Here is a 12662-nt window from a genome sequence, read left to right as displayed (position 1 = left end):
CATTTCCTGCCTATAACACCTTCTGTGCAGTTACTGTGTGTCCTCCATAAAGCTCTTTGCTGGAGAGTTCAGCTTCTCCCAATGACAAAAGACACGGTTATACATGAACTAGTCCCTTCACTATACTGTCTGTTTGATGAACTGCAGTCCCATTCAAGATAGAATTAAACAGGTATATATCATAACATCGAAGTTCTCTAACATCGAATGTTATTATATCAAACCCTAAACACCGAAGTGTGAAAACATCGAACAGTCAGAATAGTGAATTTTTTCCCAGGGAAAAAAAATTGCTATTCCGAGAAACATACACACATCACAAACACACACAAAAAATAGCCATCCACACACGTACACTTAAAATCCTTCACCTAAACTAAACTTTACATACAGTACTAGCTATCCACTTACCTTAACCCAACCCTAACCCTAAGGTCCGTCACTATCACACACTCACCTCACCCATGCCCTAACCCTAACTCACCTAACCCGCCCCAACTCGAACCTACCCACAATCCCACACTTACCTGACCCATGCCCTAACCCTAACTCACCTAACCAGCCCCCTAACCTACACACAATCGCACACTTACCTGAACCCGCGCCCTAACACTAACGTCCACACAACCGCACACTTACCTGACCCGCTCCCTAACCCTAACTCACCTAACCCGCCCCCTAACCTACACACAATCGCACACTTACCTGAACCCAACCCGTAATGCTCCAACATATTGAATGCTGAAAACAGCGAAGCCACAGCAATGGCCCACTGAATTCTTTCCCTGGGAAAGAATTCGATGTCATGCACCTTCGCTGTTTTCAGCGTTCGACATTACGGTTTCGATATTATAACATTTGATGTTAGAGAACTTCAATGTTATAATATAGACCTGAGTTAAACTTCCCCATGACCATAACTAGGTTAAAACAGGTACTTTAAGTGAATAAATAAAGGGTCAGGAAGTATACCACCTAAAACAAAAGGAACCAAGTAGGGTAGTCATTATCCATTTTATTACTTAATGATGAGCTTTGTTAAAGAAGAACGAAAAGAAGAAAACAAATGAAGGTTCATTTAGAAAAGTAAAATGCAGCTCATTTTAGCAAGAAGTATCACAAACTTTTTAAAGATATATAAGAGTAAAGTCAGACACAACTTCCTAAGTTAACATATTTGGCAGTGCATGCACTGGGGCAGTTTAGCTGGTGTGTAGGAATGGACACTGAAGCCCACTGTTTGGGTCACAATGTTTAAAACCTCATTTTTCACAAACAGCTAAATACAGCCAGATCAGCATCTTTTCTACTTTAGAAAGCATGGGATATTCTCTCAGTAGCTGGAGTGAAACTTTAAACTTGTACATGGTTCTCTCCTCTTATGTGTTGTGTCCTGATTAGACTTTCATTTTCTGCTTTCCCTGCAAAATAAATAAATACATTTTTTCACATCTCCATCAAGAGTGTTAATCCATTCTACTTACTTGATGGAGATGTGATGTTTCTGCTTATCTGTTTTTAGCAATTTTGTTACATAATTAGTTTTCCCAGTTATACATTCACTTCCTTCTAGCTCTGTACATACATTACACATACTGTTGAGTGTTGGTCCTCTGCTAAAAGTATTTGAGGTCTTTTATAACTGCATATCTTGTTTATCCCATCTGACTCACAGCCATTTCACTCATGTCCATTAACAGCTATCACATTGTATAGTGTGATCATTACTTCCCCTTATCTTTGACACACTTCTCTTATAGCTGCAGTACGCTTTTCTAAAATAGCAATGGTCTACAGCTTCTTTTGCAATAGCTGAATTGTTGGGAATTCACAGCACTAATGTTTTCTATATTTCCTTGCAATGGAATGCTTTGTTATAACTTATTCTTATATTTTAACTCACTTTCTTTTTGGGTATGCCATTGCAGTTCTTCTGTGCATTTGCAAGATGATTAACTAACACTGTTCACCATTAGTGATCAACGTCACCCTCCCTCACTCTTATCCCAAACTACCCTGCCCATAATTAATCATATGCTTACAAAATTATGTGCTACCTTCAAAAATTATTTCATAGGATAAATTGAAGTCCTCCATGAATGCCTTCCAAAAATGGCTATTCAACTAAAAGTGCTACACTGTTGAATGTTAAAAGCAACTAGCAAAGCTAGAAAAAAATAATCACTAATGTTGTTGTTGTTGTTGTTTGTCTTTTGGCTTTTTCCTGGTAAGGGGTCGCCACAGCAGAACTCCGGTCCGCTAATGACTGGCAGTAGATTTTTTACGAAACGCCGAGGTGCCAGCTCGACGCCCAACCTTCAACGAAGGCACACCCATTTACGCACGCATGTCTTTCAAATGCTACCCAACCATGGGGAGGACATGCAGACTCCACACAGAAGGCACTCCAAAGCCAAGCCGAGAATCGAATGGGAGAACCTCTTGTTGTGAGGTAACAATGCTACCGCCGCACTGTTGTATAAATTAAAAGAAGCTCTTGGTGTGCTGCTTGTATCTTTGAACTTCATTACCTTCACTACTTTTTACAACTGTAAGTTTCTCTCAACCAAAGTTAAACCATTTTTCCTTTCTTTCCAAAGAATAGAATTATCACATTTGTGAACAAAGTATAATGCCTGCATATGTGTGCTAACTAAAATTGAGTCTGTAACAACAGTAAGCCAGGGCAGGTAGTGTAGAGGATAAAGCCCTGACTATTGCCCAGGAAACATGAATTCAATTAAGGTTTGGAGGCTTGATGAGTCAGGTAGTCAGGAAGAATGAGTGTGCCAATCCTGGAAGGGAAGGTCATGCAAAGAATTCTTTCATTAAGCTTTGGTGTAGGCTGCAGCTTAGAAAGAGCACCAGGCTGGGAAGACACTAGACAAAGTGTGACCACCGAATGGGTCTAGAGCGTGTCAGATGATCTGGCCACTCCTCAGTGCACACCTAGCTTGCTGGCTATAAACATCTACATGCTAGGGGAGGAACTTAGAGCTAGGAAATTCTTGGACTCCCCACAGGATTACAGCACTTGTGGAAATTCAGTCTTCAAATCTAGGGATGAGAGAGAAAAAAATAAAGAAGCCAGTACCATCAACCTGGAGGAAGAAAAGGGACAATTGAGTCATAAGAGGTAGACATAATGACCAAAGCATGATCAGACTAAAAGTATCCATAATCATAGAGAAAATCACTACATGCTATCTCCCCAAAGCAAGCTATACTGACATAGTAGAAATTTTCACTAATACTATCAATGCTATTATCGATGCAACCAGGTAACACCCAGTCTAATGCAGGACCCTTACATTAGTTGCAACACAATAACATATCAAAAAGCATTCAGCTATAACTTGCCTAAATATGAAAAGTATAAATAATAAATTGGCGCAATTGGAAGCATGGATACAACACGACAACATAAATTAGTGCCTATTACAGAATCACGACTAAAAGCAATTACTGTTTCCTTCCAGGGATTACACAAACTTATTTTTTTTTTTTTTTGCTGACAGCTATCTAGGAAACTGCTAATGGAGTGGCATTATAATTTTGTGAAAAAGATACCAACCTGGATCCAACACTAAAAGGCAAAATTGCTCCAATGGCATACATCCATACTGGGTACTTCTCCATATACATTTGAGGTGGCCATGTGACAATTCTCATAGCAGCAATTTAAATCCTGCAGACCCTCCACATTAGCGATAACTCAGAGTGCAATACACAAAATACTGACACTAGTAAAATATCAATTATCCTAGCCGATCTTAATGATAAAATTAAAGAACAACAAAAACTGTAACTAAATAGATTAATTTATCTAAATAACATAAAACAAGTGGTAAAATGAAAAGTACCTGACCAAATCTGTATCCTGGATAGTATCATTTCTAACACTACAGGAAAGCTGAAAATGCTCAAAATATGGTCAAATGCAATGAATGGCCACTATCCTTTCTCTTCAGCATGGTCACTGAAAACCCATAAGTTAAAATCACCTGACCTACTTGTGACTCCACAGAGAATTTGTTACTAAACAAATTATAGTTAATAGAGTGGACCCCATTTTATACCTGTTCAGCTTCCATTTCAGATCCATCTACATTCTGTAATATTCTAGCCCCAACATAAGAGAAACTGTCCACTCAAAATGTAATCCACATGGAAACCAGAACCTCTGAATTACACCCTGATTATTGCACTTTATGAAAACATGTTACAAAGTCTGGTATATATGGAAAAATAATCCATATAGCATTGGAGAGCATATTACACATTACCAACTAAAATCTAAGTAAAAAATTTACAGAAAATTTGCAAAAGATAGAGTAGTCTAGAAAAATCCGAATAATGCATCAAGGAAGTTTTAAGAAATTCTATCAAAGAACCAAAACACAAGGCACTAACAAGGTAGTCCTCAAATCTTCCCTGGCAAAAACCTCAGCAGAGACACACTAAGCAGGATTAATCACAATACAACTTGCAATCAATCACCAACTGATATACTTTATAATAATATTGCATCTCATAAACCTGTTACCCTACTTTGCCAAATATGTCTCAAGTCCTTCTGGTTTACAGTCATAGCAAAGAACAATGTGACAAAAATGCTTGAAAATATAGAATACCATTGCAGTCCTGACTTTCACCAATTCCATCTAAATTTTCTAAGGATGGGCAGTGAGAACATCAGCAAACTCCTGCCATATTTTTTCAGTTTGACCTCCAACAGCAACAACAATAACAAATAAATAAAATATTATACTAGAATTTCACATATGCAGTAACACAACCCACGTAAAAGTTCCAGTACCACTCAGAGCCAATGATTACTTGTGCCATGCCAAAATACCAAATATCTACCTCATTGCCAAAATCTGTGAGAACTGCATATATGATCAGGTGCTATAATATATACTTTCAGATAAGTATCATGGATTTTGAACAAGCTTTGGTTAAATAAGCAAAACTCTATTAGGCAGAGGGATAAAGCCTTCACTATGACTGAGGTGATCTGAGATCAGTTAGCAGCTTTTGCAACTGGTCTGCCTCCTTTGTTTTATCGGAAAAAACAACAATGTCAGATAAATTTAATAAGAAATATGCCTACGTATATTCATAAGCCATATGACTTGCAATTGCCAATAGTCTTGAATCTTGACTGAAAATAGTCCATATATCCATGCATCCACCCAGTTACCAAATGAAAAATAAATAAAAAATGCATGGAAAGACAAAGAGGAGGATGCTTAACCAAATGAAATGGGAGGCAAAATGCAAACAATGGTGGTGAAAAGTGTGACTACTTAATACATATAATTTCTCAGAATTAATGAAAGACTGAAGTAGAAGTTTGTCTGAGCCAGATAGTGGAAGTACCCTGGTTAAAGGAATACTCTCAGTCTTTTCACAAATAAAAGACACCTGACAAAACTTGAAAATTAAGCACTTATAAAGTAGAATTTGTGCTATCATTCCTATACAATTGATGATGCAATAAATTAATCTTTTTTCATAAATCATGGGAGGAGGGCAAGTCCATTAATGATTGGAAGAGACTCATGAGCATAGTGAGAGTACTTTTGCAAAACTGACTTGTCAGTTTGATCTCAGCTGTTGGGGAAATTATGAACTTGTACTGAAATAGGTACTTCTTGAATGTAAGTTTATGGCACAGTAATTAAAATATTATTATATTCATAGGCTCATAGTTTCATAGGTGATTACTAGGCTAACAACTCAGGTAGGGTGATGCTTTTTAAGCCTAGCCATGCTTTCTAAATGTATCTGACATGTTTTGATACCCTGTGGTTATTTTAGGTGGAATATGTAGGATCGGGTATGAGTAACCAAGCACTTCGGATAAAATTACTGATGAAGGATCTACTCTTAGGGGTGGATTGTCTGTCAGTTTCCAGAGTTACCCGTCTTTCCAAAATATACTACCAAATACCTGACCACTGCGTCTCCAAATCCCTAACCACTGGGACACTGCAGACAATTATGCAAAACAAATGTAATAATTTGCAGAGTAATCAAAGCATTATTTTGAAAAGGGGCAGTAATGTGCACTATTTATTTGTTTCTTTGTTTGCTTGTTTAACAGTCTAAGTGAATTGTTAATTCTCAGATCCTTTCCAGCTGCAGTAATAACCTGTAGACACAAGAGTAAGACCAATATTTATGAAGACTTTAGAGTACCCAGTCAATCAGCATGTGTCTTGGAGGTATGAAGAAAGCAGAGTACCAGGAAGAAACTGACTTGGACATGCTGAGAACATGGAGATACCACGCATTACACAGATTACGAGTGAACTCCAGACTTTGGAAGCATGAAACAGAAACATTATCCATCAAGTCACCATGTTTGGTGGGGATGCTTGAAACTAATGATAGCCATGACTACAGTGAAAAGAGGCCCAGGGTATTCAGATAGATATATGACATGATGTGAAGGTAATCAAACAGTGTGAGTCTGCAGTAAGGATAATATCTGATACCTAGAAAGAAACATCAGACATCACACCCTGCCATAGTACACATGAGTATAAATGATGTGAGATGTACCTCCCTGGACTAAATTCAGAAATGTTTCACTATCAGTTAAATAATTTTAAATAATTGATAAATTCCTCTAAATACATAATAGTTCCATTCCAAATGAAACATGTAATCAACAAACCATTTGTAAAATAATATGAATATTAAAAATGTATTTTGTGATGAAAATATTATTTTTTCTTCCCATATGCCCATTGCTAAATTTGCATAGGTGCATATTATTATTTAACCAATAGTGAAATGTTTTTGATTTTAAGAAAAATATTCAGGAGTATAATGTAAACTTTCTGGATATATTTGTTAGCAAATCAGGTATAAATGAAATAAATACAAAACTTTATAAAAAGGAAATCAAGTGGAATAATTTTTTGCATAGAAGCAGTATGCATCCTTCATATATGTTTAGAAATTTGGTTAAAAGACAAGTGCTAAGAATCTCTAGACAATACAGATGAGCAAGAGCTGAATATGATTTAGGAATGTTACATAATTTGAAAAGTGAGGTTATTAGAAACAGGGGTAAGAAATATATACCCTTTTTTGTCTGGGGATACTAATGTTATGATGGGTGATGGAAGACAATAAAAATTACTGATATCTATGACTTATAATAATCATACCGATAAGGTACAGGTTGTTATTAGGAAACACTGGCATATTTTAATGAACTTAGAAGAAGTTAAGGAATGCATAGAAGAATATGGATATAAATGTCTAAATGTGGAGATTTTCTCCCCGGGCCTCAACTAAAAACGAGTTCTGTGACCCATTCAGACTATCTCAGTTAACAATTGTTAAATAAATAAAATAATAAATAAAAGAAAAAACAAATTTAAATTTAAAACAAAAATTTGCTAGAAAAAGAGCTACGGCTATGCCAAAAAGTAGAAAATAAAAAATACAGAATTAGGAAGGGTACATTTCCTTGTAATAAATGCACATATTGTAAGTTTATTAATAAAGATAAATGATTTGTACATCCTTTACATAAGAAAATCCATCAATTCTGCTGATTGTGATTCCTTACATGTAATATATGTCACTCTATTTGAATTATGTACAGCATTTTATATGGTATGATTACACATAAGTTAAAGGAGAGAATAGGTGAATACATGTCTAACATTAGGATTTGGAAAAACACTAATGCCTTATACAGACATGTTGAAGAAAACAGTGAACGGCCATGCTTTTACTTGCAGTTATAAAGACTGCATTTAAAAATAAAAGGGTTGGTGATATGAAACGTATATTAAAAAATAAAGAGTATAGATGGATTGATGAACTTAAAGCTGATAAGTATCCTGGTCTGAATGATGCTGTCTCTTTAAAACCAGAGTTAAAAGCAGGACATTTTAGATAGTAGATTATTAATTGTAGACAATATTAATTTTATATATATATATATATATATATATTTATATATATATATATATATATATATATATATATATATATATATATATATATATAATTTTACATTTTGTTTAAATGTTGGTATGGTGCTTTTTAATATTCATGGATCATGTGATGTGTTATTTTAAGGTTGCATGATGAGTTATTACCTATAAAATGTTCTCTAACTTATTTTATATTTATAACTTGAAAAAGCATTTATGCAAAAGCTTTTTGAGCTTGTTTTACTAAATAAAGCAATAGCTTTGGATTTTGATGGCCTTTTCTTCTTGTAATGCCAACAGTAGGTATAACAGTTAAGGTGTTTATCTTACAGACACAAGTCGCAGGGTTTGATTCTCACATGAGGTAATTGGTAAGGCTTAAAATGAACCCTAGGAGCAGTTAGCCTAGTACTAATATATGTGGGAGGTTCGCATAATGTTTGAAGTGTTTACCTTACAGACCCAAGGTGCAGCATTTGATTCTTACATGGGTAATTGGCTAGGCTTAAAATGGCCTATAAGAACAGATAACCTAGTGGTAATCTATGAACATATCTATAGATTTATACTTAGGTATAAATGTACTAAAGCCAGTATCTTTAAAAACACAAATATCTGGTAAGAAGACATTATTGATACAAATGAATTGATCCAATATTCTTACTAAGATTTTTTATACATTTATATACCTGGGGAAGCCCATTGGATACAAGTGTCCCTTTTCATAAGTGATCCAGGTCTAGAGTTCTGACTGATTAGGTAACTTGTTCAGAGTTACTTAGTAGGAAAATGGAGTTTGAAAGAATCAAACTCTGTGCTATAGCTACAGGAAACAACTTGCCAGCATCTCAGAACCTTCCTTAACTGCCATATCATTGTATTTAAGTGCTCACACTCTATTCTCCCGATTGTACATCTCCTGATGTCATTTAAAAGCTAAAGTTTACAGAAACAACTAATATCCCCAAGGGCTGTCTATGCATTAGCATGCAAATACAAACTGACTTCTTCATAATATTATTTTAAAGATATATGAAATAAAGTTATTGACTTAGTGAAGAGATAAATTCAAGATATATTAACCAAATTCACCATCCCTAGCATGCACTGTTAGTGTCAAGAGATAAAGCTCTGGCTATGGCCAGCGTACCCCAAATTCATATAGGCAGGGAGGTACTGCCACTCTGACACACTGTCATGTTTGATTTCCATTGGTAGAGACCGGGGAAAGAACTTTGTGCTACCTGAGAGGAGGTGGGACATTCTGCTGAAGTCACACCCTTGTGGAAGTGGTGGACAGTCCAGTGCTGATGCCTGTTGCACATCCCAACCTCAAGGTACTACTGGGTATAACTGGCATGAGCCAGGTCTAGCCTGATGAGATGCTAAGATTTGTCTGGTAGAACAGGAATTGGTGCAGATGATGACCAGCTTTCTGAAGCGAAAAAAGAGAAAAAAGAAATTCACCATCTCTAAACGCAAAGATTTCTAGGTTGCTGAATATGTTAGTCTCATTTATGAGTTTCAGAATATTATACCATCCCAGACTATAGAACATTTCTTACATATGCTGCACTGCGCTCTCTTAAATAAATGTATTCCTCAATTACTGAGGCATAATTTTATTGCAGTCATTTCCAAACCATTAAAGGACCCAGCAGATCATACTTCCTACAGACTGATTACTTAATATAGAACACAGATGATATATGACCATTCTTGCAGAATAAAACATCTAATTTTCTTATTAAGGAAGCCAGACAAAGAAAGTTTTATCTCATTAAGACAAGCTCATGATAATATTAAAACATTCATCATTATTATTAATATCAGAAACTAAATATTGTTTTATGCTATTAAGTTTAGCTGCAGAAAGCTTTGACACCATATATTGGCAATACATTTTATTTTACTTTTTTTGGTAAATCTTATGATTTCCAGAGATACTAATTTTAAATATATCAAATATTTATATAGGATATTTTATGCATATTAAAAGATGCTTTAGTTACATAGAAACTAGGCCACTTCTATCTGATAGTATTTAACTATCTAGTACTTACAGTGGATACATTATGTGGCTGTTATGTCAGTGGCAAACAAGACCAGAAATCATACAAGTATGTTATGTTACCTGTTGTGAAGAAATCAGGAAGAAATGCTGAGACCATTTATAGAAAACATGATGCTGTCCCTAAATTATTAATACAGTTCCTTTCAATAATTATGACGGGCACTTCATCACTTTATTAACTACTAAAATCATAAAATAAATCCCAGTCATTATATATGTTTAACAGTCATGCATCTAATATATTCTTGTAGTGCCTTCTGTATTAATAACTAACAATAAAAACAATAGGAAACTATATATGAGGAGGGTGAGGTATTGGCACCACTGCAAATCACTAAACTTTTTAATCAAAGCTGTTGTAAAATATATGACTTCATTGTTACTTGTCTGGCATTCAAGATTTAGCCAGTTTAGAAAAATGGATATCACTATCAAAGTATACTATAGGTCTTAACTTGGTGCCCTTGTGTTCCTGACTTAAACTAATCTAAAACAATTGCAAAAATGAATGAGGTACCCTCTAGGACCTAGAGTATTCTTCCAATACCATACTGATACTATAACAATGGTAGTCTTATGTTCCCTGTATTATCTTTGTATTTTCTGACTTCAGTAATAAAGTACAATATGTACAGAATACATTATGTACAAAATAGTGTAAACAACGAATATAAATAATAATATAGTTAAGTATGAGTGTAATGAGAATGTAACAATAAGCATTTATATATGCAAATACGAGTAGATAAACCAGAGGAAGTTTCAGAAGCTGATAAGAGTAGGAGGGGTGTAAGTTAAGGGGGTGGTAATGGTCCTATCCTATGACTAATATTTGTAAGCCAACAGAGCACTGGGAAGTCTTCCAAAATTACAATATGCTGCAGGTTCAGTGGCTGCAAAGGCAACAAGTCAGGCAGTAGGTAGTACATTTTTAAATGTCCAAATGTGCAACCATGAACCATTGTAATACTTACAGGGTAGCAGGCTTAAATTTGCAACTGAATGTATGTTATCTTGGTGAAATGCTTGATGAAAGAGTTATCCTAAAAGACCAGCTTATACTATTATTAAGTCTTTGTGTTATAATCATGGGGACATTAGGATTTATCTTTCAGAGCCAAGTATATGGCTAATATTCATAAACCAATGACACATCTTGAATTCTTCCAAAATTACAATATTCAACAGGTCCAATGGTTAAAAGTCAGACGGTACACATAGAAGGTCTAATTGTGGAACCTTGAACTTTGTGATATTTACAGGATAGCAAGTTTGAATTTGTAATTGAATACATGTCATTTTGGTGATTCACTAGATGACACAGTTATGCTTAAAATTAGGTTCTACAATTATTATTAAGTCCTTTTATTACCATCACAGGAGATCAAATAATGCATACTATCTGAAGAGTTAACCATGTTTTTTCATGATCTGACTTCTTCTTGTGCAGATGACTGCACTTCCTTGTACCCAGGGCATTCTAAAACAGAACTTGAGAGGATAAAGATAGTTTAAAGCTCCAAGCATGCTATTAACAAAAACACTGTGTTACTGTCATATTATGTTGGTGCTGATGATCTTACACCTGCTGGTTCATGTATTCATCATTCATTAAAATGCCTAACATGAGCTGTATGGCTTGTGCTAAAAAGGCCCTGCTCCCATGAAAAGCTTATTTGCAATTCAGGCACATTTAGCCACAATGAGATAAGACTTCATTATTGGCTAATTTTCATGTAACTGAATCCCAATCTTTAAAGTGACATGCAGATCAATATCATGATAACAAACTACTGCTTGAGTAAGCATTTGCATTCCCTCCCATGGTCAGTCTATCTCACACACACACCCCCACACACAAAAGTACAAATTCAAAAACACAAACACGCATAGACACACACACCCCAGTCCCTTACCTATTCCCACAACTTGACTTCCTACTTGTGGTTTCCTCCCAGCCTGATCATCATAATAGTTTAAGTGCCATTATGGAACATTTGTCGATTCCTTGGTGTCTAGATTGTTCTACTCCCCAACCCAATCCCTGTAGTGATATCAGTGCCATTACGGTACTTTAATCATTTGTGTTATCTCTGGTGGTTAGCATTTTCCACCACCACACCAGTCCCCATACTAATATCATTGCTATTAAGGCCTTTCGTTATAAGATATCCCTGGTGGCTAGTGATTCCCCCAACCCCTGATCCCCATAGTGATGTCATTCCTATTAAGGCATGTCAGAATATTTTATTCCTGATGGTTAGTGAATCCCCCACCCCCAATCCCAGTAGTGATTCGGTACATTTAAGGCACTTCAGTATATTTTATCATTGGAGTCTAGTGACCCACTCCCAATCCCGGTAGTGATGTCAGTGCAGCTAAGGTACTTCAGTATACTGTATCCTTCATGGCTAGCGATTCCCACTACCACCTATCCCTGTAGTGATGTTCGTGCTGTTAAGGCACTTTGGTATATTGTATCCCTGATAGCTAATGATTTCCCTAACCCCCCTCAATCCCCGTAGTGACATTGGTGCTGTTTAGGCACTTCACCAATGAGCTCTCCCTGGTGTCTAGTGACTCCACCCACTCCCTGACTGCCGCATTAGCATTCAGCATGG

This window comes from Protopterus annectens, chromosome 7.part0, assembly GCF_019279795.1.
Source record: "Protopterus annectens isolate FY-2018-M chromosome 7.part0, PAN1.0, whole genome shotgun sequence".
NCBI lineage: Eukaryota > Metazoa > Chordata > Ceratodontiformes > Protopteridae > Protopterus > Protopterus annectens.
This window is presented reverse-complemented; position numbering follows the sequence as displayed.